Source organism: Chiloscyllium plagiosum, unplaced genomic scaffold (genome assembly GCF_037043375.1).
Source record: "Chiloscyllium plagiosum isolate Xiang-an unplaced genomic scaffold, Cpla_swu_hap1 HiC_scaffold_41, whole genome shotgun sequence".
Lineage (NCBI taxonomy): Eukaryota > Metazoa > Chordata > Chondrichthyes > Orectolobiformes > Hemiscylliidae > Chiloscyllium > Chiloscyllium plagiosum.
Window position 1 is genome coordinate 33,280,147 of NW_028270179.1, and position 26,209 is coordinate 33,306,355.

Consider the following 26,209-nt stretch of genomic DNA (forward strand, 5'->3'; position numbering starts at 1 on the left):
CCACACTGATCAAATACAAAGCGAAATGTCTTCAAAGCTTGGCTTGCATCACGAGGTGAATGAATGATTGAGTAGGCACAAAACAAATAAAAACGTCAAATGTACAATCGCGAATTATCGGCCTTAGAGGCTGCCAGGGCTAAACTGTGTGCTCACCTGAACACGCTGAATAGGAACAGGAGCAGGCCACTCAGCAATTCCAGTTTACTAGAATCCAAATCAATGAGAGCATGAACAACAGAAAGTGCTGGCAAATTTCAGCAGGTATGGCTGCATCTGTGTAGAGAGATCAGTGTCACATTTTCGATTCAAATGATCCTTCCTCAGAACTGGGAAAGGCACCACAGTTCTGAGGAAAGGTCGCTCACCCCGAAAGTTTAAATCTGATTTGTATCCACAAATGCTGCCAGACCTGCTGTACTTTCCCGGCATTTGCTGTTGTAGTTTCTGATTTGCAGCATTCACAGTTCTATCGTTTTCTATGCAAAATGTTTTATAATCGTCAACTGTGCTTTCTTGCGTATTCGTTGATCAACTTTGACCTCTCAATCATCGACAATATTTCGACATCAGCCCGAAAACAAATTTTAAACTATTTGCATCCACTACCTTTTGAGAAAGGGAATTCCAAGCACTCACAACCTTTCAAATTGGCACCCCCTTCCTTTGAAATAATGAACGTCTATTTCTTGAATATGGACTGTGCATTCAAAACTTGGATGTGAAAGCAAAAGCGATGATTAGTAAGTTTGCAAATAACTCGAATTTGGTAGTGTTGTTGATCATGAGGAATATGGGTTCAATTGTAAGTTTGATAATGCTCATTTGTTAAATTCCGAAGATTAACGGCAGACGAATTTAATCCGAGTAAGTGTGAGTTGATGCATTTTTGAAGTCTAACAGGGACAGGATGTGCACAATTATGCTGGACCCCCAGGGCATATTGAGGAACGAAGGAAACTTGGTGTGTAAGTTAGTAGATCTCCGAAGATGTGAACACGTGTAGACATGGTTACGCTGAGGGCATCGGGGTTGTTTTCACTTTTTTACTCATTACAAATTGGGAGCAAGAAAGTATGCTGACAAAATTATAAATCATTGCATCAACCATAGTTCGAATACTGAGTGTAGCTCTGCTCACCACACTGTTGGAAAGGGGTGATTCCACCCTAGACATAATAGACGAAGTTCATCATGTTGTCACCGGGAATAGAAATTCTTAGTTATGATTAGATTACTTACAGTGTGAAAACAGGCCGTTCGCCCCAATAAGTCCACACCAACCAGACGAAGCGCAACCACCCACACCCATGCCCCTACATTTTCCGCTGCCCCTAACACTACGGGCAATTTAGCATGCCAATTCACGGTGGGAGGAAACCAGGGCAAACTCACGCAGACACGGGGAGAAAGTGCAAACACCACACAGTCAGTCGCCTGAGGTGGGAATTGGGTCACTGGCTCTGTGAGGCAACAGTGCTAACCACTGTGCGCCGAGTCGCCCACGAGTTCCTGAGAAGGCTGAATTTGTTCGCCTTGGAGCCCAGAATGCTGATGAGAGGAATAGATTATGAATACTTCATTCCCACGAGGGCCGTGTCGAAGGCCAGAGTGCATCAGTTTCTTAGGTGCAATTGTTGATCCAGAATAGAATGTGCTGCCTGATGACTCGGTGAAGGCAGGTGCAGTATTCAATTGAAAGAAAGGCCAACATTCCATTCGCAGGTCATTTACCACACTGTTGAAGTGGGCCTGTTTTCACGTGTAGGAGCAGACGAGGTCAAGATCAGAATAACATTGTATGTCTGGAGTTAAATATAGGAACAGGGCATGTTAGTGGTACACACAGCGCTGTCCTTTTCATTCGTTTGAAGGAATGAGCAGGACTATATATAACGCATTGCAGTTAACATTGTGTCACGTAGTATAGACAGATTAGGTCAATGGAATTTGGAGTATCATGCAGACCAGAACCAAGTTAATGGTAGCCACAGTGCTGTGGGTCTAAAGTCGCTTGCAGAATCAGAGGACCTCAGTCATAACAAAAGTGTTGTGGGATTGGCGTGACATGTATACACACAGAGGGTCAATAATAACCAGATTGCTGTGTATGTAGAGTCACCTTTGGAGGCAGAGCAGAGAAGTGAAACCAAGGTACGGCGGGGCTGGAGTTTAATGGAGAGAAAGCACAAGAAATTGAAAGCGACAGTACAGTTGACCAGGAGTCATATGAAGATACAGAGCATGTCAGTGGCAACTACAGCCGAAGGTTCTGATGTCAAATGTCGAGAGAGACAAGACCAGTGCTTAACACGTTGTTCTTTGTCTGGAGTTACGTGCAGAGCAAGGCAGGTCAGTGATAAGCAGGTAGGACACTGATAAGCACATGTCGAGTAAAAGCAGATCAGGCACAATCACAGTGCTATTGGCTAAAAGTCACATGTAGTTGCGGAACGGGAGAGTGCTGACAGCAGTGCTGTGGGTCTTCAGTCATTGGGACAGATAGAGCATGTCAGGCTAACCACAGTGCTGTGCGTCTGGAGTTATAGCTGGAGACAGAGTAGGTCAGGGGAAGCACAGTGCTTCTGTCTGGAGTTACTTGCTGAGACAGAGGCAACAATGGTGTAGTGGATGGATGGACAGCAAGGATACCAATGTAGGGGATACTTGGATAACGAGGGAGGTTGTGAATCGAGTTAAATTGGAACAGGCCCATGAAGATTTTAAGGAAGGCATTAAGATACTAAAGCAGGGATTTAGGAGAGCAAGAAAGGGCCATGGAATGCCCTTGGCAAGCAGAGTTAAGCGAACGTCCAAGACATTACATACTAACATTAAAACGAGAAGCATAACTAGGAAGAAAATGGAGCACCCAGGGATAGTGGAGGGAACTTGTGCTTGGATGCAGAGGATGTAGATGAGATACTGATGAATACTTTGTATCGGCATTCACCCAGTAAAAGGACATGGAGGAGAATAAAATATGTGAGGAGTATACAGATATGCCAGGGCACAGTAAGAGCAAGAAAGATGTGGTTTTGAATCTCTTGAGAAGCATTAAAGCGGATAAGTTGCCTGGGTTTGAACGTATCTATATCAGTTATTTGAGAGAGGGAAGATTAATGATTTTTGGAGGCTTTGAACATCAGTTTTTTGTCATCGCTAACCACTTCAGCGATCCCAGACACTGACGAATAGCTATTGTTTTTTCCTGTATTCATTAAGGGAAATAGGGTTAATACAGGAAACTATAGCCCAGTCAGTCTCACATCGGCGATTGAGAAGTTTTTGGACAGAATTCTTTGGAAGAGGATTTACACATATTTGGAAAATAATGGCCTAATTAGGCGCAGTCATCATGAAATCGTGCAGTACAGGTCATGTTTTGCTGACAGAATTGACTTTTTTCAGGAGGTCACAAGGATGATCGATAAGGGTAGAACAAAGTATTTTACTTACATGTATTTTAGTAAGTGTTTTGAAAAGATACCACCTGGTGGACTCATCCAGAATTTTAGGATGCATGGGATCCATGGTGACGTGGCCGCGTGGACACACGATTTGGTTATCCAAATAAGGAAGAGGATGACTGTAGAAGCGTATTTGTTTTCTGGAGGTCCGTGACTAATGGTTGCCCACAAAGGTTCCTATTGGGATCTCTATGATTTTTGATATATGTAAATGATTTAGATTGGCATGCAGTTGTAGAGCCAGAGTATATCACTGTTACTCACAATGCTATTGGTCCAGAGTCACAGATTCACAGACATGTGCAGCAGGGAAGCAGAAACTTTGGCCCAACTTGGCCATGCCGACCAGATAGCCTAAATTAGTCTAATCCCATTTGGTACCATTTGGCCCTTATCTCTCTCAAAGTTTCCTGCTCACATGCCCATCCAGATACGTTTTAAATAATGTAACTGTCGCAGTGTTTATCACGTCCGCTGGCAGTACATGTCATGCACGCACCATCTACTGTGTGAAAAAATGTCGCCACTCATGTCCCTTTGAACAATTTCCCCTCTGATCCTTAAACAAATGGTCTGTAGTTTTGGACTCCCCTACTTTCGGGGAAAGGCATGAAATTTGCAACTTATCCATGCCCCTCATGGTTTTGTAAACTTTTATAAGACCACCCATCTGCTCCAGGCAATAGAAACGACAGATTGCTGAGGCTCTGCCTGAGGCTCAACCGCTCAAACCTTGGCAACTTCCTTCCAAATCTTTTGTGTTACGGGTAGTGTTGTAAGTCTGGGATCAAGTGCAGACACAGTGTGGACCAGTGATAACTGCAGTGCAGTGGACTGGTGTCAAGTGTAGATAGATATCAGGTCAGTGAGAACCACTGTGCTTTGGGCCTGTTATCAAATGTAGAGTCAAAGGCAACCACAGTGCTTGAGTGTGGAGGTATATGTAGAGACAAAGCAAGTCATTGGTAATCACCGTGCTTTGCGCCTCGAGTCACATGCAGAATGTGAGGAGGTTATTTCAAAGCAAAATTACGTCGGCCATGCGGCACATATTGAGACAGAATAGAGCAATAGAACACACAGTGCTTTGTGTCTGTCGTTTAAGAGCAGGTCATTCATAACAGTGCTGTGAGTCTGTAGTCACTTGTTAGAGAAGCGCACGTTGGAGTAAACACATTGTTGTGGGTCTGATTCGAATGCAAATGCAGAGCAGGTAAGCGGTAACCACAGAGCTGTGTGTCGGGAATCGGATGTAGAGAGGGAGCAGGTCAGTGGAAACCACAGGTCCCCCCTAAGCCTGTGGGTCTGGAGTCACATGTAGAGACAGCAAGTTAATAATAACCACACTGTTGTGCTTCTGGAGTCTCATGTAGAAACAGAGACGATCAGTGTTTCCCACAGTGCTGTCGGTTTGGAGCTATAAGCAGAGAGAAAACAGACAGTGATAACTACAATGCAGTTGGCCTGGAGTTATACAAAGCAGTTCAGTGGCAGATACTGATCTGTGGGTCTGGAGTTGAATGAACAGACAGTGGAGATGAGAATATTTACAGTGCTAGTGTTCTGGAGTCAAAGCTGGAGGTAGAGTAGATTAGTGTGAAACCGGGTGCTGTGAATCTGGATTCACCTTTGTAGCCTGATCAGATCAATAATAACGACAGTGTTTTTGTTCTGAAGTCAGATGCAGAGAGATAACAGATCAGGGGAAAATATTGTATTGTTGTTCTGCAAAGAGATGCAGGGACGGAGAATATCAGTGGTAGCCATAGTGCCGCACATCTTGAGTCATAGAGATGTACCGCACAGAAACAAAACCCTTGGTCGAACTCAGCCATTCGACCAAACATGCTGAATTTATCTAAGCCCATTTGCCAAACTTTCAGCCATATCTCTCTGGAGATGTCCTATTTCCACACTAACACAGACGCCTTTTAAGTGTTGCAATTGTAGCAATCTCTATCATTTCCTTCAGTAATTCATTCCATGCTCACACCGCGCTATGAGTGAAAAATGTTTCCCATTTTAAACGTTTCTATCTCAGACTTCAAACCATGTTGTATAGTTTTGGACTCACCGACCCTGGGGAAAGGTTATGGATTTTTTGGTCTATCCATACTCGTCATAATTTTATAATCTTCATAAAGGTCCCCCCTAAGCCTGTGATGCTGCAGAGAAAAACGCAAGAGTCTGTCCGTAAAGCTCAATAACACCATTCTTGGCAACGTTCTTATCAATGTTTCTGGTATCCAGAGATCACGGTGTCTCATTGGTTAGCATTGCTGTATCCAAATGCCAGCGACCAGTGTTTGATTACAGTCTCGGGCGACTGTTCGTATGGTGTCTCTCTCTGTCCTTTCAGCTCCCTCTGGATGTCTTTTAGCGTCCATCTTGGCTGCCCTTCGTGCCGCAGTGATAATCTCCAAACTCAGCAGGATCTAACTCAGTGGCAAGCCTGTCCGGAAATGGTAAATGCTGCCCTCAATCTGTGAAGGGTCGTTCACATCAATTACTGATAGATGACACCACCTGTGTCAACTTACTTAATATTAAACCTCCCACTATCAGTGATGACCTCCGCAAAATCACATGTTGCAAGTAGCAAGGGCAGAGCTTATATTATCGCCCAACAAGTTCTGCAGAGTCACAGTGAGATCAGTGAAACAAAGGAGCCCGGTTCAGCGAGGTCGGAGGCTCTCTGTAGTTAATAATCTTTCAAGTTCTGAGTTCTCGACTTGTTAAAATGACAGTCCACATTGAGCATCAATGATGCATCACCATCGAAAGTATTTAACGGTGGGGTGAGATCAAATACCATGATAAGAAATGTTCAGCTCCCACTCACCCATCGACCTCTGCACATGCCCTCACAACCCAACCCCCACCCTCACCCCACCCACCGGCAAGCCAGCCGTTCTGGACTGACGTCCCACCTGTGGCTTTTGAATTCCAGGAGCAGTGTCAGGAATTAACTCATGGCTGATTGCAATACATACATCTGTCTGCATCAGTGGTGCTAAAATGAAGATGGTCAGGAGCGTTAGCAGACGTACCGATCACCAACAACCTGTCCAGAGCTTCCCCATCGATGTTACGGTGAAGAATGCACAAGAATGTCTCTACGTTCTCAGAGGGCTATGTAAATTCCTTATGTACAAGAAAAAGCTTAGTTTTTATTTCTCGGTGCACTATGCAATGTATCCTGTCTGTGTGTATCTCAACTTGGTACGGTAACTGCTGTGCCCAATACCGCAAGAAATACCATAGAGTCATGAACATGCCCAGTTTATCAACAGATTATTCGACAATCCATTGACTCCATCTATGCTTCCTGCAGCCTCGGGAAAGCAGCCGACAGAATCAATGATCCCAGACCTCACCATGATTATACTATCTTTCATCCTCTTCTGACGGGCAGAAGATTTAAATGTTTTAATTCACATATCAACAGATTCAAGAATAACGTTTCCCACTCTGATCACAGTCTTTGAAACAAACCTGCAAAATTCGATTGTTTCTTTTCTATCTGCTGCGTGTCTGAAGCTGTAACAATGTAGTCTGCACTCTGTCCTTTTACGATAATGTACTTTGATGGTAAAACTTGCCGAGATAGCAAGTCTTTTTCATTTTATATCAGTACATGTGACAATACCGCTTAATCTACCGTTAATACGTGCTTAGTGTGTATCATGGTACTCTGAATTTCTAAATGATTTATTGATACCTCATTATAATATATTCTAACATGTTACCAATGGTAGACGTTAAGCTAACTTTAGTTGTGTTATATTTGTCTCCAAATCTTTTTGGATAAGGTTGCTTGCAGTTATCCAATTTTAAGGACGAACTGATGATAAAGCCCACGAGACCATATGACATAGGAGCACAAATTCAGGCCATTCAATCCTGGCTGGTACGTTTCTCAAAACATAAATTCCTCGCCATCTCATGGTAACCTTAGGTTCCCTTCATAATGAGGAGACTATCCCTCTTAGTCCAAAATGAATTTAATTACTTCGTCTACATAACCTTCTGTTGCAATGAATTCCATCGATTGGCCACTCTCTTGCTGAAGATTGTTTTTACTTATCTCTGTTCTTAAAGTTCGGAAAGAGGCTCGAGGGGCTGAATTGCCTGAATCTGTAGCATTCTAGCAAGAGTATATAGGTTAAACGCAGGAAAGCATGTTCGCGATGACCAGAGGAATCAAAACCCAGGGGGTGTCAGTCTAAGGCATTCAGGACAGGCCATTTAGGACGGAGGTCGGGGAACTTTCCTGACTCAGAGTGCGCGGAGACTGTGGAATTGTCTGCTACTTAAAGCATTCAAGGCGAAAAAAATGAATATTGTTTTTTCGAAGTAATTACATATGGCTCCTGGAATGAAATGGATCAAAGGGTATGGTGAGAAAACAGTAACAGGGGATAGTGTTGGATGATCACCAAAGGTCACATTGAATGTTATAGCAGGTTCGAATGCTTGAATGATCTATCCCTGCTCATAGTTTCTGTTTTTTCACTATGAAACACATGGTGCTGTGATTCATTCAGAATAGCTTCATAACTTCGTTTGAAGTCGACAGAATGACAAACGGCAGTTAATCTGTTCTATGAAGGATGTAAATATTTTACATCATGAAAGCATGAAACAATCTTTTGGCAACTCAGGTGAAACTTTCAGAAATTTATAAATCAAATCTTTCACGGTATGTGGGCATCGCTGTCTTAGTGCATCATTTTATGTTTGCTATGGAGTAAAGAAAAACATTCTGCTGCGTCTCGTTTGTATATCAGTATTGAGGGGGTTCACACTTGTACGATTGTCAACAATACACGTAGGAGGGAGAATAAAAATAAAGGGATACAGTTCTGAGGCTTTATAAGGCTCTGGTCTGACCAGACCACATTTTGATCATTGTGAGCAAGTTTGGGCCTATATCTCAGGAAGGATGTGCTGATCCGCGAGCGCGTCTGGAGGACGTTCACGACAATACTCCCAGGAATGAAAGGCTTAACGTATGAGCAAAGTTTTAGGAACGTGGGTCACTAGAATCTCGAAGGATGAAGGGTGAGCAAATTGAAACTTACAGAATACTGAAAGGCCTCGATGGAGTGGATGACGGGAGATGTTCCATTTCGCAGGAGAGACCAGGATCAGAGGGCACAGACTTAGGTAAAGATTGCGATGCTTGACGGAGTTCCAGCCCAACTGCTTGTTCTGTGGTGCTGGAGCTTTCGTGGGCCAATGTTATGCGGGGTGTTTCACTTAAAAGAGTACGTATCAATGAATAATGGACACACACAAACCCGTGCCAGGAGTCGAGTGCTGCTGCCATTGCCCGGAATTTCCCCTGTGCCATGAAGAAACTAGAAGAGCTCCAATGGTAATCGTTGCTGTTAGCAAAGGTAGCATTTTGAGAGGGTTAAAGAGCAATCTATAATATTGCAGCAGAGACCCTTTGGCACATTGTTCTTCCAAAATAAAATACGAACTCCAGCAGACTCCCTTTCCCACTTGACCGAGAGCCATTAATTGTCAGACGTTTCAAGTGGCTTATCCAAGTACACTTTCCAGTAGTGAATCTTCCCTTCTTAATTAACAACTCAGGCAGGGCATTGCAGACTCACCACCAGCCGGTGGGTAAAAACATTTTTTTGAACTCCCCTCTGAACCCCTGCCTTTCACTTTAAAATGGTGGTTTCTTGCTATTCAGCGTTCGGATAAGGAGCCCAGCTGTTTTCTCGTCTTGTCCATGCCGCTCATGTATCTCGCTCTTGTCCTCCCTCGACCTTCTCTGCTTCTCATAAAACAAGCCGAGCTTCTCCAGCACTCTGCATTGCAGAACCTGATCACGCTGGAAAATGTTCACTCCTGAGCCCTCTCTCTGGTGAAATCATACCCTGCTAGTATTAAATTGAAAAGAACAAGTCTAAATCCCAAGATGGCACTTGAATCCAGAGTGGCTAGACTGGGGTGAGGGGAGTGTTGGAGGTAGGCAATTAACACTTCTTTTCAGGGTACTTGAGTTCAACGTACTGAGCCTAACCGTTGCACAGTGTTGCGCATTCGCCTGTTCTCTCTTTGTGAACTGTCACTTTAACAAGTCGAGAACTCGCAGAGAAGTCCGGATGGTGCTGCTCCTTGCTGAGAATTTCAGTAATTATTCACTACAGAGTCTCCGGGCCGCTGAATGTCACTCCTGTTTTTCATCGATCTCACTGGGATATCGCGGAAGTTTGTAGGTCCGAATGAAAGCTGTGCTCTTGCTCCTTGCAACGTGGCATTTTGAGGAGGCGAACACTGATAGGCTGAAAGGTAAGTAAATAGCCACAGGTAGATGCATCCATCAGTAACTGATGTGAAGGATTCTTGACAAAGTGAAGACAGCATTCATCATTTCCAGCCAGGCCTGCTGCTGATTTCGAGTCTGCTGGAATTGGAGATTCACACGGCATCGGAAAATGAACTACAGAGAAAAGTTAAGACATCCAGAAGAAGGGGTAAAAGACAGAGTGAGAGTGCGAAATAAAGGTAGAGTGAGTCATGAGGGAGTAAGATAGTAGGGTAATGGAGAATGAGAAATGAAGAGGAGAGATGGGAAGCGACAAGAAATGCAATAAATAAAAGTATTTCCAAAAAAATGGAGATGGAGACAGGAATGAAGGACAAAGAGACAGAGAGTAAAGGTGTTAGAGAGAGAGAGTAGTAAGGAAGGCAGAATGAAGATAACGGGATTAGAAAATAGAGAAGGGAGATTAATGAAGAGCTGAGAGAATAAAGAGATAGGCATTGCAGTATAATGCACAACAGAGAGAGAATTGTGCTTGACAAAGATAGTAAAGAGGTACGGAGAAAGAAGGTGAAGAGGTTTGAGAGATTAAAACAACAGAATAAGAGAAAGGGAGACCTACATGGAAAAATAATTGAAAAAGTTGATATTGAGTAATGATTGTGAGAGTGTTTGAATAAAAACATCAGAGAAAAACTAAAACAGGTATTGAATGATGATGGCGAGGGAACAAAAATAGCTGCGGTCGGGATAGTAATTGAGACTGAGATAGATGGGGGGAGAGAGATAAGAATTAAATGTGAACATCACAGATCGAGAGAGACGATCTTATGTGCTCTGTTTGTTGATTGTATATTCCTCTTCCATCGTCAGGGTCCTTGCTTCTCACAGTCATGTCTGAATGCTTGTATAAAGTTAGCAGTTTCACAGTCATTTCTCGTGATTGGAGCAAGACAGAGTCGGGGAGGGCAGAAGGACCTCCAACCTGCAGGTCCGTCTGAAGCCACAGCGCCATTGTATTCACTCACCCTTCATTAATTTTCATTCGCAGGATATTGGTCTGCAATATTGACCGTTCCGCCATTTTTTGCCAATCCCCAGTTGTACCCTTTGAGGAGAGTGGGGCTGAACTCCTTCTCAGACTGCCTCAGTCCGTGTACCGCAGACAGGCCAGCAATAAAATGGCAGGGAGGCAGCCAAGGCATTTTGTCCGAGTGACAGCGAATGAACAATCGATATATTTCACGCACACTTCATCCGATTCATTCATGGGATTTGGAAGGTGTTGTCAGACAGCAGTTATTGCTCTCCCGCGTTGGCCCCGTGCGAAAGTGGCATTGAGCGGCTTTCTTGAAATAATGCAGTCAATGTGCTCAGGGTAGACCAGTAATTCCATCAGGGAAGAACTTCCACAATTTTGATTGAGCGGCACTGAATAAATGGTGATATATTTCAAGACAATATGGTGAGTGGCTTGGAGGGGAAAGTGCAGGGGTTAGTGCTAAAATCCATCTGCTGCTCTTGTGCTACTCGATGGAAGGGGTTTCGAAGGTACTAACTAAGGACTTTTGGTAAATGTTTACAGTGCGTCTTGTAGATGGTACACACTGCTCCTAAGCCTTCGTGGTCGAGAGAGTGAATGTGTGTAGATCTTTTGCGAATCAAGTGGGCTTTATTGTCATGGATCCAGTCGATATTTTTAGTGTAATTGCAGCTGCAAAAATCCAGACAGGTGGGTTTGACACTATTCACTTGTGCCTTGTCGATGATGAACCAGTTTTTTGGGGAGTGGAGGTGGAGATGAGGAGCTGGACGGTAAGGAGCTGAGAAAGGCGCAGTAGAATTCCTAGACTCTGAATCTCTCTTTAGCCAGTATATTGAGATAGCTGCTCCAATTTAGTTTCTTGCTCAATTTGAAGCAGCTGAATGTAAATAGTTGACGGCTCTCTCGGGGGCGGGGGGAGGGGGTGTGCAAGGTGTACAATAATGATGATTCGATTGAACATCAAGGGGCAACGTTTAGATTACCTCGTATTGTTAACTTTTAGGACGTTGAAGGTTGGCAGGGAGTAATTCAGTTATGGTAACACCATTGAAGTTCAAACGGCGACAATTACTGAAGGGGTGAGAAGGAAGCCTACTCGGAAGATTATGAGTGGGCATAAGTGGTGAAGGCATGAAAGGATAACCTGAAAGGTAATTGGATTGATGAAAACCTCTGTATGAATGAGTGAGGGTGGGGGAGTTGAGCTGATGGACAGTGTCAGCAGTGCGTCAGCATCACCTCCTACTTTTGTTACCAAGAAAAGACAATGAAGCTACATGTTTCCACTTTATCTCGAATCTGCAAAGCATTTGTGCACGACCTGTGTGTGTGTGTGTGTGTGTGTGTGTGATTCCTTAGGTGCTATTTGTTATTGTTAATGTTGATATATATGCCGATCTGTCCCTATGTGCATGTGTTGTGTTAGTTTGCGTATGTGGCTGTTTCTGTGAGCCTTCCATTTCACGTGCGTGTCTGGGGCGTGTGGTGTGTTTTGTGTGTGTGTGCGTGTTTCCGCCTCTGTGTTAATCTTTCGGTGTGCATTTACGATTCCATGCATGTGTCTTTGTCTGTGTTTTTGTGTTCCTCTATGTCAGTGATTCTGTCTCTGTGTATTGGTGCATTCCTGTGTATATCGATGATTTTGTTTTATTGTTCACCTCCATTCAATGGGTTTTCTGTAGTCGAGTCATAGAGTACTAAAGCATGGAGATATGCCCTTTGATCCAAACTGATCCATGCCGAACAAAATGTCCATCCATGCTAATCCCATTTCCTTTAAACCTGGCCCATATACTCATAATCCTTTTCAATCCATGTATTGATCCAAATCACTTTTAAATGTTGTTAATGTACCAGCCTTAACCACGTCCACTGGCAGATCATTCCATATGCAACCAATTCTATGTGTAAGAATGGTTTACCTCCGTTTCCATTTTATTATTTCCCTTCCAACATCAAATTTGAGACTTAGTTTCTTTGATTCTCATACCCTGAGAAAAGGACTGTTTGCATTCACGCTATTCATGCCTCACTTGACCTATTAGATACCCACTCAGTCTCCAAATCGCGAATGAGAAAAGCCCATCTCTTTCAACCTCTCCCTGTAACACAGACCATTGAGACCTGACAGCATCCTTGTAAAATTCTGATGCAGTCTTTCCAGATTAATGCCCTCCTTCCTGCAGCAAGGAAACCAAATCCGAAGACAATACTCCAAGTGCGTCTTCACCAATGTTCTGTACAACATAACTTCCCAACTTCAATAATCAATGGCCTGACTGATGAAGGTGAGTATTCCAAAAGCCCCCTGCACTGCCCTGGCTACCTGTGACTCCACTTTCAGAGAACTGTGCACCTGAAATCCAAAGTCCTCTGTGACAATCCGCTCCTTAAGGCCCGACCATTCACCATGAAACACAGTCCTTGATTTGACTTTACAAAATGCACGATCACACACTTAAATATCACTTGCCATTTTTCGGGCACTTCCCAAGATATCAACGTCCTGCTTCCATTTCTGACATTCTTCCTTACCTTGAACCATACATCTTTTTATTTTAGTGCCGTAGAACTTTGAACATGAAACAGGACAGGCCTTCCGGCCGTCAATGTTATGCTGACCTGTGAAACCCATCTGAAGCCCAATCAAACTCCACCATTCCAGTTTCGTCCACATGAAAACGCAATGACAATTTAAATGCCCTTAAACTTGGCGAGTCCACTACTGTTGCAGGCAGTGCATTCCACGCCCCTACTACTATCGGAGCAAAGAAACTAACTCGGACATCTGTTCTATATCTGTCAACCTTCAATTTAAAGCGATGACCCCTCGTGCTAGCCAACACCGTCTGAGAAACAAAAAAAAAACACTCGCTGTCCACCCCATCCAACCCTCTGATCATCTTGTAAGTCTCTACCAAGTCCCCCTCAATTCTTCTCATCAATGAAAACAGCTTTCGGTCCCTCAGATTTTCCTCGTAAGAACTTCCCTCCATACCAGGCAGCATCCTCGGAAATCTCCTCTGAAACCGTTCCCAAGCTTCTACATCTTTCCAATAATGCAGTGACCAGAACTATACATAATAATCCAAGTGCGGCTGCAAAAGGGTTTTGTACCGCTGCAACACGACCTGGTTCTGAAACTCAATCCCTCTACTAATAAAAGCTAACAATCGATATGCGTTCTAAACAACTGCATCAACGTGTGTGTCGACTTTCTCGGATCTATGTACATTTGTTATTTTTCTCAAGAGAGTTGGAATGTAACAGGAGAGATGTGCTACTGAGACTTTATAAAGCTCTGGTTAGGACGCATTTAGAATACTATGTCGAGTTTTGGGCCCCACACCTCAATAAGGGCGTACTTGAACTTGAGAATTTCCAGTGGGGTTTCACACGGATGATCCCTGGAATGTTAGGCCTCACATATGATGAACGGCTGAGGATCTTGAGATCGTATTCATCAGAGTTTAGAAGGATGAGGGGAGATCTAATAGAAACGAATTCCCAGCGTTCACACTTTCTAAGCCTTGCAACATCACGAACGTTGACACCTGGGAGGCAACAAACCAATCGTGTGTTACTCTCATTCCCACACAACCTCCTATCTCTTTTCCTTACTATTGACTCATCAATGACGAAAGCTCTGCTCCTCTTCGCCTTCCCCACTGAGCAGCAGAGATAGACACTGCACCAGCGACCTCTTCCCCATTACTTCCCTGGTTAGTCTTTCCCCCAACAGTTTCTAAAATGGTATACTTGTTGCGGAGAATCACCACAGAAGATCCCTGCACTGCCTAATCGTCACTGCCTTACTCCTGACGTTAACCTATCTACCATAGTCGCGTTGCTGTGCAGTAACTAACTCCCTGTATCTCCTCACAATAACTGCCTCCACGTTTTAAATGACCCGACGTTCATCCAGCTCCACCTGCTGTTCCCTAACTTGGTTCTCGAGGCACCGGAGTTGGGTGCACATCTCACGCATGGAGTCAGCAATGAGCGTGAGGTGACGTACTTACCAAACGTGCAGGAATCCTTAGAATCATCCTTAATGTTTAAAAATAATCATTTTCCAAATTTCAATACACAGCATAAAAGAAAATAAATATTTATTTTAAATTACACTATATTCCAACAGGCCAAGACTATTGCCCTCGGTTCAGCCAGCTAAAAAGAGTGACTCATACACTCTGTAATTTTCTGAGTTTAGATTGACAAGCTCATTTTAGTTTAACAAAAATAGACATCTGGATTCCAAGGGATAACTGAAGTCATCTGCTCAGTGACTGTACATGGTATAAACAATCCTATTAACGGTACCCAGGTGTTGACGATGAATTAATGTCGACTCCACAATTAATGAGTGAAGTCTCTCAGGAACTTGTCTTTTTGCTGCATAAAACGATTCCTGGCTTAACTTCACAGAAGAACCCTCCACCCACTGGCAGAAAATGCGTCATGGATTTCAATGATTTCTATCCGTACATTCTTGAAGTATCCTCCGACGCATTTTCATGGATTAATGGGGACTTCTACATAAAAACTAGAATTCAGGATTTTGAGAGGATATACTACCCAATACTTGCTGCTGTCAGTATCCCCCGTAAGTGCAAAGTGTCCTTATCAAATTTCTAAACCGTGTTGTACTCTTCACTTATTGTCCTGAACTGTTTCCTGATCCACGTTTGCTCGTAGATGGATTGTTGATTCCTCCTTACTCACCTTCGTTTATATAGTGAAGTGTAAACCTATGTTAGACCAGACTACATTACACTGTCTACATAGTCATTACCGGAGACGAATTCGACTGATTATCTGCTTCTTATCCTCGTGGCTATGGATCTAATTATCTCCGAGCAAATGTGGAAGGATCACCTGAAATTCTCTGCAGTAGTTGGCTCTATTTGTTTGATAGACCGTGAATACTTGGATCAGAATTCTGCATTCGTAGATTCAATGTATTTAATATAAGATGACAGCATATCAGTCAAACAGACACACACACACACTCTCTCACAGACTCTCGCTCTTGCAAAACTCCATACGCCCACTGTCACTCACATAAAACCTTTCAGATTCTTTCCCAAATGCATAGAGACATTCTCTCTCTCTTTTTTCGAACTTTCTATCACACACAAACACACACACACACACAAAAATCAATGGAAAACTCTCATAAATTCAGAGAATCTCACACATAGACACTGTCAGAATGTACCCCGTGTCGTAATATGTGGTGCTGGAAAACACAGGTGTTCTGGTAGCATGCGAATTGGGGGAGAGGTGAAGTTTTGAGCATCAGCCGTTCATCACGAATGAAGGGTGGCCCAAGGAGCCTGAGAGATAAATGAGTGATGCTGATGAAGGTAACTGAGAATGCCATTCTTAGCTGGAGGTGCGCAATGGTGGAGATTGTTCAGAAAGAAAGTTGGAGCTAATTTGGTGGGAAGAAAAATCGAGAGTGAGGACAGTTCAATAGGGCGGAGCTGAGTTGGAAGGTTGGCTCTGGAATAGGGTTGCGAGTGGGATGGATGGGAAGTGAAGAAACTTGTGAAATCTGCATCAATCTGCATCAATGTGGTTGGAGGGTGCCATGGGGGGAAGTTGAGGCATTCTTCCTCCAGGCATCAGGTGCGTAGAATCTGCCGGTGGAGGAGGTCCAGGACTTGCATGTTTTTGACGGTTGGGTTTGTTAAAGTGTTCTGCAACTGGGAGATGGAATTATTTCGTCCATGTCTCCTTGAGATGTTCTCAGAAACGTTCTGCGAGTAACCGTCCTGTCGCCCCAATGTCGAGTATGCCACACCAAAACCAACGGACACAACAGTTGATGTGTGTGGAATCAAAGCTAAATCTCTGTGCAAATGCGAAAGGATCAGTGAGGACCATGGACGGCGGTGAGTTTGAAGGTGGAGGCACATGCTTTCCTCTTCCTTTGGTGTCAAGGAAAGGTGCCAGGTGTGGATGATACGGTGGTGGATGCTGTGGCCCTCACAATGGAGTCTTTGTGGTTATCATCTCTGTGGAATGCAGGTAGCGGTGGAAAGGGAAATGCATCCCAGGTGGCGGACATGGCTGAAGATGTTATGTTGAATGTGGAGATTGGTGCGATGAAAGTTGAGGAGCGGGCAGTTCTGTCCTCGATCCGATTGAAGAGGTAGGGTTCAAAGGCAGAGGTGAGCGAAATGGAAAAGATGCACTGGAGAACATCGTCGACCCGCGGGAGGGAATTTGCAGTCATTGAAGAATTTCCCATCCGGGAATTTCTTTGGTGGAATTAGTCCTCCTGGGACAAGATGCAGTAGATAAATTGGAAGGAATGGATAGCGTTTTTACAAATGCCAAGATGGGACGAGATGTCGTCCAGGTAGTTGTGGGAGGCAGTGAGCCTGACGTCGAAGTCTGTTTTGCATTCAACGGAAATGAAGATAGTGAGGTCCAGGAAGGGCCGAGACGATCCACTTGAATTTGAAGTCAGGGTAAAAGGTACTGGTGAAGTTTATGAACTGTTCATGCTGCTCGCAGGAGCATGAGCTGGCGCCGATCGAGTTATTGATGAAGCGCAGTACATGGAGGGGATTGGTGTCAGTTTAGCTGCGGAAGTTGGACTGTTCTATGTACCAGAGAACGTGGCATGAACTGCTGGGGCCGATGCGTATGCCCATGGTTACCCCTTTTCCCTCGAGGAAGTGGGAGAATTGAAAGGAGATTTTTTTTGAGGGTGAGGTCCAGTTCAACCAATCAGACGAACGTTTCAGTGGAAGTATGCGATTTGGATCATCGTTTGACGACGAAATAGAGGGCTTGAAGGCCTTCGTCTTGAGAGAAGAATGTCTGAAGATGAAGTTTGCGAGCCAGAGAAACGGAGGCGGTGGCATCCCGAACATACATGGGGCGATCCTAGATCAAGCTGGACAGAATGATGCCAAGGTATGCTGGGGTATGTTCTTGGGGGAAGGAGCTGGGTGAGACATTAGGTCAACCAGGGCAGTCAGGTTTGTGAATTTTGGGTCAGAGATAGAACCGGGCAGTGCGTTGTCCCCAGACTATAAGTTTTAAGCCTGACACATGATAGACTGATGTTGGCAGGTGAGCTCGTGACTGAGTGGGCAGTCGGAAAGAGGTGTCCATGAGTTGCTGCCTGTTTTCAGCAACGTGGAGATTGGTGCGCCAATTTATCATTGTGCCCACTTTATCTGCTGGCTTGATTGGTAGCCAGTTGCACCAGCGTCTTTCTCAGCTGTGCCTGCCTCCTCCTCAAGTAGGTCAACAGTGTGTTTTCCGCAGCTGCACCGGCAACATTCCCAGCCATTTCCTCCGTATCAACGCCATATCGTGCTCCCACCAGGAGTTTGAAATGTTCATGAATTTTATTGACATGTTGTTCGCTGACCACAAATTCATCTCGGCCACACCCCTCTCTTTACTGTACCTCTTCGTCTTCGTTTCCATTGACAGACTCAACACAAAGCAATTTCCCCCACCATTTGTCGAAGTCTCCCTCCAGTACATCTCTTCCTCTTTTGCGCATCTGTCCTTGAAGCGCACCCATGCAATCACAGCAAGCACAGAGCCCCCCTGGACCTCACCTTCTGTCCCAACAACCAGCAAATACAACGCGTCATCCTCGACCATTTCGACTACCTTCAAACAGACGACATCACTAGAAATATATTTCTCGCCCCACCCGGACTTGTGCGCCACAGGGGCCATTCACTCCAGGACTCCTTCTTTCGGTCCAAGACCCCCACCAACCGACCATCCTCTCCCAGCATCATGCCTTGCCACCGGACAAAGTACAAAACCTCCTCCCACACCTCCATACTCACCACAGTCCAAGGTCCCGAAGGATCCTTCCACAACCAACTGAAATTTAACTTGACTTCCACACATATCATACACTGTGTCCGTTGCTGTCGATGTGCTCTCCTCCAACTGAAGCAGACAGAATGCTTACTTGCAGAATGTTTTAGAGATCATCTCTGAGACACATGCACTAAAAACCCTATTGCCCTGTATCCAAACACTTTAAATCCCACTCCAACTCCGCCGAGGCAATGCCCCTCCTGGGCCTCCTCCACACCAAACATCTCGCCACCCAACACGTGGGCGAATACTGCCGCATGGTCCACCTTTGGTCCCTGCAACCATACAGGATAAAGGTATACTTCACGCGTTTCATTAATCGCCATCATCCCTCTTTCCAATTTATTCCAGAGCCAACATTCTGACTCGAAACCAAACTCTGAACTGTCCAAACTGTCCATCTTGCTTCCTACCAATTCCGTTCAACCTCCTTTCTGACATATCACCATAATACCTCATATCCATCTACCTATCCCATCCCCCGCTACTGTCCCCACAGTCCATCCCCTTCCATTGATCTCTCAGCCCATTGGGCTACTCTCTCATTGCTGATGAAGAGTTTATGCTCGAAATGTCGACTCTCCTGCTCCTCAGATGCTTCCAGACTGGCTGTGCATCTCCAACACCACACGTTCCATCACTTTCTCCTGCAACTATGTATACAATAACTAGCTACGTCAGAGTAGAGAATGCGAATTTGGAATGTACTGTTTGAGGATTATGGCTTCTGAATGGAAAACACAGTCATGACTGTGCACCACTTATGTATGAAGTGAAAATTGAATATTGCAGTTTTTTCCCTCATCAATCGTTAAGTGTTATATCGTAGTTTCCTTTTCCACAGTTAATACAGTGACGATTGTGATCCTGTTCCGTGGGAAGTGTGGACTCTCCAGATGTGTCACTCTCTATCTGATGACCATGGCAGTCGCAGATTTATTGGTGGTCATCCTTGACCTGATATTGAGACATATTCCAATTGTTTATCCAGAAGTCTTCACTTTCCTGAAGGATATAGATGTGTGCAACATTCATGCTGTCCTGCTTTATGCAGCATCCGATTGCTCTGTCTGGTTCACAGTCACATTCACCTTCGACCGCTTGGTAGCCATTCGTTGTCACACTTTCAAAACTAAATATTGTAATGAGAAAACAGCGGCAGTGGTTCTCGGAACAGTGACTGGACTGAGCTGTTTAAATAATATCAGCTGGTATTTTATGTATAACAGTAATTATGGTTTATCTAATCATCCTATGTTTTGTGGTATAGAATTGAGTGATGACAACTTAGAGTTATGGGCCATAATTGAAATTGTTCACTACATTCTCTCACCCTGTCTCCCATTCGTTCTGATTCTGCAGCTCAACATTTTCACCGTCAGACATATTGTAGTGAGCAGCAGAGCCCGCAGTAGACTCAGGGCTCACAAAAATGGGGAGTGTCCCAGAGACACGGAGATGGAGAACCGAAGAAAATCAATTGTTCTTCTGTTTATGATTTCAGGCAACTTCATCCTGCTGTGGGCAGTGTTTGCCGTGTATGCAATGCTTGAACGAATGGATAATCTGGGCTATTTGATTTATGTGCCTGTGTATGTCCAAGAATTAGGATTTATTCTACAGCTCCTGAGTTGCTGCACAAACACTGCAATCTACGTCGTGACACAGAATAGGTTCAGAGGACAATTCAAAAAATTGGTGATATATCCCTTCAGTCTGATCACTCATATAATTAAAAGGCAAAATTAGCACCAGCTTCTAGTTCCCATTGTATACCCTGACTCCCAACGATGATTTAGATTTATTGACACACGATATTCCAAATCTGGTCGGACTGGAGCCTTAAACAGCATTAGCAGTATATACACAGATTTTCATTCTATCACGCTCCAAATGAATGTTGACATTTCATTTTTCTTCCTACCCTCCAAGTGAAATTGCAAACCAGCCTGAAGAAAATCCCGAACCAGGGCTCAAAGACTATCAACGCGTAAAAACTCCGACGTTCTTTATAATTTAGAACTTAGTCTATGCGCCTGTTCCTCCAATCAAATTGCACGCCATCCTATTTTTCCATATTGTTTTCCATTTTAACATTGCAGTCGGCTATCTTGTTGGGAAAGCTTGGGCAGGAATTTGGTTATTAAATGCTGATGGACACAACAATTAAATGTAGATATGTAAATAAAATATGTTGATTTTTAGACAATCATTAGACAAAACGATTAATAATATTGTCTGCAGCCACGACCTTTCCAATCAACTCTCACTCCTATCGAAACCTTCCAAATTTAGAATATACTTTGCGCATGTAAATATGCTATGAACGTTCCTAACCTCAAATTGTATGTCCTTGTGCTCGATTAGTCACTTCATTGTCCACTCTCTCCGTCTTCCCTCGTCCTTCAGCAGTCTCCCCATCTCGTCAACACTCCTGCCAGTCCGCAATTGTGCATGATTGACCTCTTAGAACTTTTGCAAAATGTCGTTCCCCTCAGTCTGTACACCAGTGGTCTCCTCCTGTCTCGAAATTAAACATAGGGATTTCGGATCGTCAAGTTAAAATGAAGTTCTTGTCATCACAGATGACAAGCTGATTTGGGGCAGATCTTCGCAGGGAAAGGGACGGATGGAAAATGGGAAGCCTTCAATAATCAGATAACGAGAATCCAGAGGAAGTATTTTTCTCTTAGGGTGAAAGGAAAGGCTGGTATGGATAGGGAATGGTGTATGACCAGAGAAATTGAGGTTTGGGTTCAGAAAAAATAAAGAAGCATGTGTAAGGTAAAGAACGAGTGAATCGTTAGAAGAGTATAAAGGAATGAGGAATATACTGAGGATGGATATCAGGACGGCCAAAAGGAGGCATGAGTTAGCTTTGGCAAATAGAGGTCAGGAGAATCGAAAGTGTTTTTACAAATATTTTAAAGACAAAAGGATAACTAGGGAGAAAATAGGGTCCTACAAAGATCAGCAAGGCGGATTCTATGTGGAACCGCAGAAAATGGGGGAGATACTAAACGAGTATTTTGCATCAGTGTTTACTGAAGAAAAGGATATGGAAGATATAGACTGTAGGGACATAGATGGTGACACCGTGCAAAATGTCCAGATTTCAGAGGAAGATGTGCTGAATGTCTTGAAACGCATAACGGTGGATAGTTCCCCAGGACCTGATCAGGTGTACCCGAGAACTCTGTGACATGTTAGATAAGTGATTGCTGGGCCATTGCTGAGATGTTTGTATCAGCGATAGTCACAAGGCAGGTGCCGGGAGACTGGAGGTTTGCTAATCTGTTGCCACTGTTTAAGAAGGGTGGTAAGGACAAGCCAGGGAAATATAGACAAGTGAACCTGACGCCGGTAGTGGGCAAGTTGTTGGAGGGAATCCTAAGGGACAGGATGTACATGTATTTGGCAAGGTAAGGACTACTTAGGGAGAGTCAACATGGCTTTGTGTGTGGGACATCATGTCTCACAAACTTGATTGAGCTTTTTTTGAGGAACTCACAAAGAAGAATAATGAGGGCAGAGTGGTACACGTGACCTATATGGATTTCAGTGAGGCGTTCGACAAGGTTCCTCATGGGAGACTGATTAGCAAGGTTAGATCTGACGGACTACAGCGAGAACTAGCTATTTGGATACAGAACTGGCTTGAAGGAGGAAGATAGATGGTGGTACTGGAGGGAAGTTTATCGGGACTGGAGGCCTGTGAACAGCGGAGTGCCACAAGGATCGATGCTGAGCCCTCTAGTTTTTTTGTCAATTACATAAATGATTTGGATGCGATCATAAGAGATACAATTAGAAAGTTTGCAGATGATACCAAAGTTGGAGGTGTAATGGACAGCGAAGATAGTTACCTCAGATTACAACAGGTCCTTGACCAGATGGCCAATGGGCAGAGAAGTGGCAGATGGAGTTTAATTCAGATAAATGCTGCATTTTGGGATAACAAATCTTAGCAGGGCTTATACACTTAATAGTAAGGTCCTAGGGAGCGTTGCTGAACAAGGAGATTTGGAATGTAGGTTCGTAGCTCCTTGAAAGTGGAGTCGGAGGTCGATAGGATTGTGAAGAAGTCGTTTGGTATGCTTTCGTTTCATGGTCAGATTATTGAATACAGGAGTAAGGATGTCATGTTGGGGCTGTATAGGACATTGGTTAGCCAACTGTCGGAATATTGCAATTTTGGTCTCCTTACTATCGGAATGATATTGTGAAACTTGGAAGGGTTCAGAGAAGATTTACAAGGATTTTGCCAGTGTTGGAGGGGTTGAGCTAATGGGCGAAGCTGAATAGGCTGGTGGTGTTTTCCCTGGAGCATCGGAGGCTGACGGGTGACCTTCTTCAGGTTCACAAAATTGTTAGGGGCATGGATAGGATAAATAAGCAAATTATTTTCCCACGGCGTTGGGTGGTCCAGAGAGAGCGTAGGTTTAGGGTGAGAGGGGCAAGATATAGAAGAGACTTAAGGCGCGACGTTTTCACACAGAATATAGTACTTCTATGGAATGAGCTGCCAGATGAAGTGTTGGAGGCTGGCAGAATTGAAACATTTAAGAGGCATTTGGATGTTTTTATCAATAGGAGGTGCTTGGAGGGATATGGGCCGATTGCTGGCAGGTCGAACAAGATTGGCTACGGATAGCTGGTCTGCATCGATGTGTTAGACGGAAGGGTCTGTTTTCATGCTGTACATCTCTATAACTCTAAGTTCCTATACATAAAACATTTCTGCAGCATTTTGGCCAAAATTACTCGTTTATAGGCAAATTTCTATACCTCATACCCCTAAACAAACTTAGCGTGATACCAAAATCATTCGCACAGATTTGAAATGAGTAATTGATGCAGCAACGTCTGCCATTTGTGCCAGTGTGTTCCAAACATATTGCACCCCTTGCGTGCAGCAGCTCTTCCAAACATTTCGCCTGAACAGTCTCCTCATAAATCACAGATCATGCCCTCAGTTATAGAATCCCCAATGTGTGGGTATGCCATCTCTTTAAATATTCTATTTGATTAATGATTTCGATCAGATGACACCACAGCTTTCGAAGTTCTCCACAAAGCAGGACATACCTTCTGTAGTCTTCTGAATAACATCAGTCCTGAAGTCCAAGAAATAGTGTCGTTAAGTTATGCTACATTCCTTCCCAAGGCTTTGGATGCTTCTAGCGTTAAACAAAATGATTCAGGTGTGCCTTTGCAATGTTCAGGTTGACAAAGGTATGCACCAACTAATGGAATTAATGATTTGAACAGTTCGTTGGGTGTTGTTGACATACACAGAAGAGAACATCGTACTTTGCCCTCAATATATGCTTCCCAAGGTGTGCTGATTACATCTGACCACCGTACTCCAAGTGGGAATTTCTCCCCACCCCCACCCTCCTCGAGGTTATCTCTCCACGCTTCAGGCTCTCTGCCTTTATTCCTGATGAAGGGCTTTTGCCCTAAACGTCAATTTTGCTGTTCGTCGGATGCTGCCTGAATTGTTGTGCACTTCCAGCACCACTGATCCAGAATCTGGTTTCCAGCATCTGCAGTCATTGTTTTTACCAAGTGGGAATTAATCCGAGTTATGTTTGTGCAAAAAAAGGAGACTTCCAACCTGATGACACAAATACAGTCAAATAAATAAAACATGTTCGATATTACAAAAAACTGACCATCGGCATATCATGTCCTGGTGTCAAATGTCAAGAATTCCATTTCATAGGCATTGGCATCAGTTTTGGAACCAGGGGAGATCTGTACTGATGGGACAGTCTACATCTGAACCGATCTGGAACCTGCATTCACACGGAAGTATAAATAGAGTGCTCACGCGTACTTTAAAATAGGGACTATGGGGAGGGGCGAGGGAAAGGGAAAACGACAGGAAGTATGACAGTAAAAAAAAGATAAGCAGCCGATTTGCATATATGCAAGAGGGTTCAAGTACAATTCAGACTATGAAAGAAGTAAAAAGGGATGGATAACTCAGGAAATATTATGAGATATGTTGGAAATCATGAGGGTATGAATACTACCATTAGGCACTTTATCTGAATTCGTAATAAGAATAATGAGTTAACAGCACAACTCATGGCGAATGAAAATAATTTAGTTGCCATTACGGAGACATGGTTACAGGATGGTCATGGTGGAGAGTTGCATCTCCAGGCGTTCAGAGTATTCGGAAGGACACACAGGAAGTTCAGGGAAGTGGTGTAGCTCTGATATTCAAGAAGGACATCATAATTAATTGGAATCCATTTGAGTGGAAATTAAAAATTCAAAGACATAAAATTTCACTTGTCCGCATAGTCAAAACGACACCAAATAATAACATCACGTTGGCGTGGCAATAAATAAATAAATGAATAATGCCTGTACAAAGTGCATGGCAATTATCGGGGGATTTTAATCTCAGATTGACTGTTCAAACCGGCGCTGTCCGGGCAGCCTTGTGGACAGGTTTGTCGAGTGCATCCGTAATAGTACACTTGAACAGAATGCAATGGAACTGAAAACGGAGCGAACTATCTCAGTGCCATGGAACGTGATTTGATAACAGTCTCGGCCGACCATCCGCCTGGCGTTGGCACATTGTCCCATTTCTGCATGGGTCTTTTCCGGGTGCTCCCAGTTTCGTCCAACAGGCCAAAGATATGCTGTTGTAGTGAATTGGCCTTGCTAAAGTGCCCGTAGTGACCTGCGGTGTTCAGCTAAAGTGCATTAGTCACGGGAAATGTACACCCATGGGTATGGAAGTGGGTCTGGGTGGGATACGCTTCAGAGGGTCAGTTTGGACCTGTCAGGCAGAATGACCTGTTTCCACACTGTAAGTATTTGATAATCACTTACCACCACATGTGAACTTGGCCTTGCTCCATTTCGCCTTTTCATTTGGTGTTCTCCCGGAGAATTCCGTTGCAATTTCTTCTGTGTGTTTATTCTTGATTGACCGCCTAGAGCGTGGATTGGTCTCAATTCTTTTACTCAAGGGTATTCATGCCCATCTGAATGAATTTCCACCATTCACCAATAGGTCAATCAGGGCAGATCACGCTGAGTAATCGGGCCGAAAAAGGCATTGACATGTTGATGGCAGGGCGGTCCTTAGATGTCCATGACTGCAGGTGCTGGGAGCATGTAGAACCCTCCATTTCACAGTGTAATGCGATCCTGTATCTGTTACACATCTCAACGTTTCCGTTCGCCCTGACGATGACATTCCAATCAAATTCGGGTGTATGTGAGAGATTTTCAACTGCCAAGTTCATTGCTAACTGGCTGTTGGTAGTTGCAGCCTGTCTGGATGATGCAGCATGCGTAATAGCACTGTTATTTTTGTTAAGGCTCACCTTAGGTACCCAGAATTCTTTCCTATTTGTCCATTTTTCTTGAAATCCATCATGTTTTTGAGAGCCCTTCCAGGCCAAAGACCTCCTTTTGGTCCTGTTATGATGGATCACAACATAAAAGGCAGCGACTGCATGACCATGCCGATTCAAGCTAAGCCGACCATCTGCCTGGCGTTGGCAC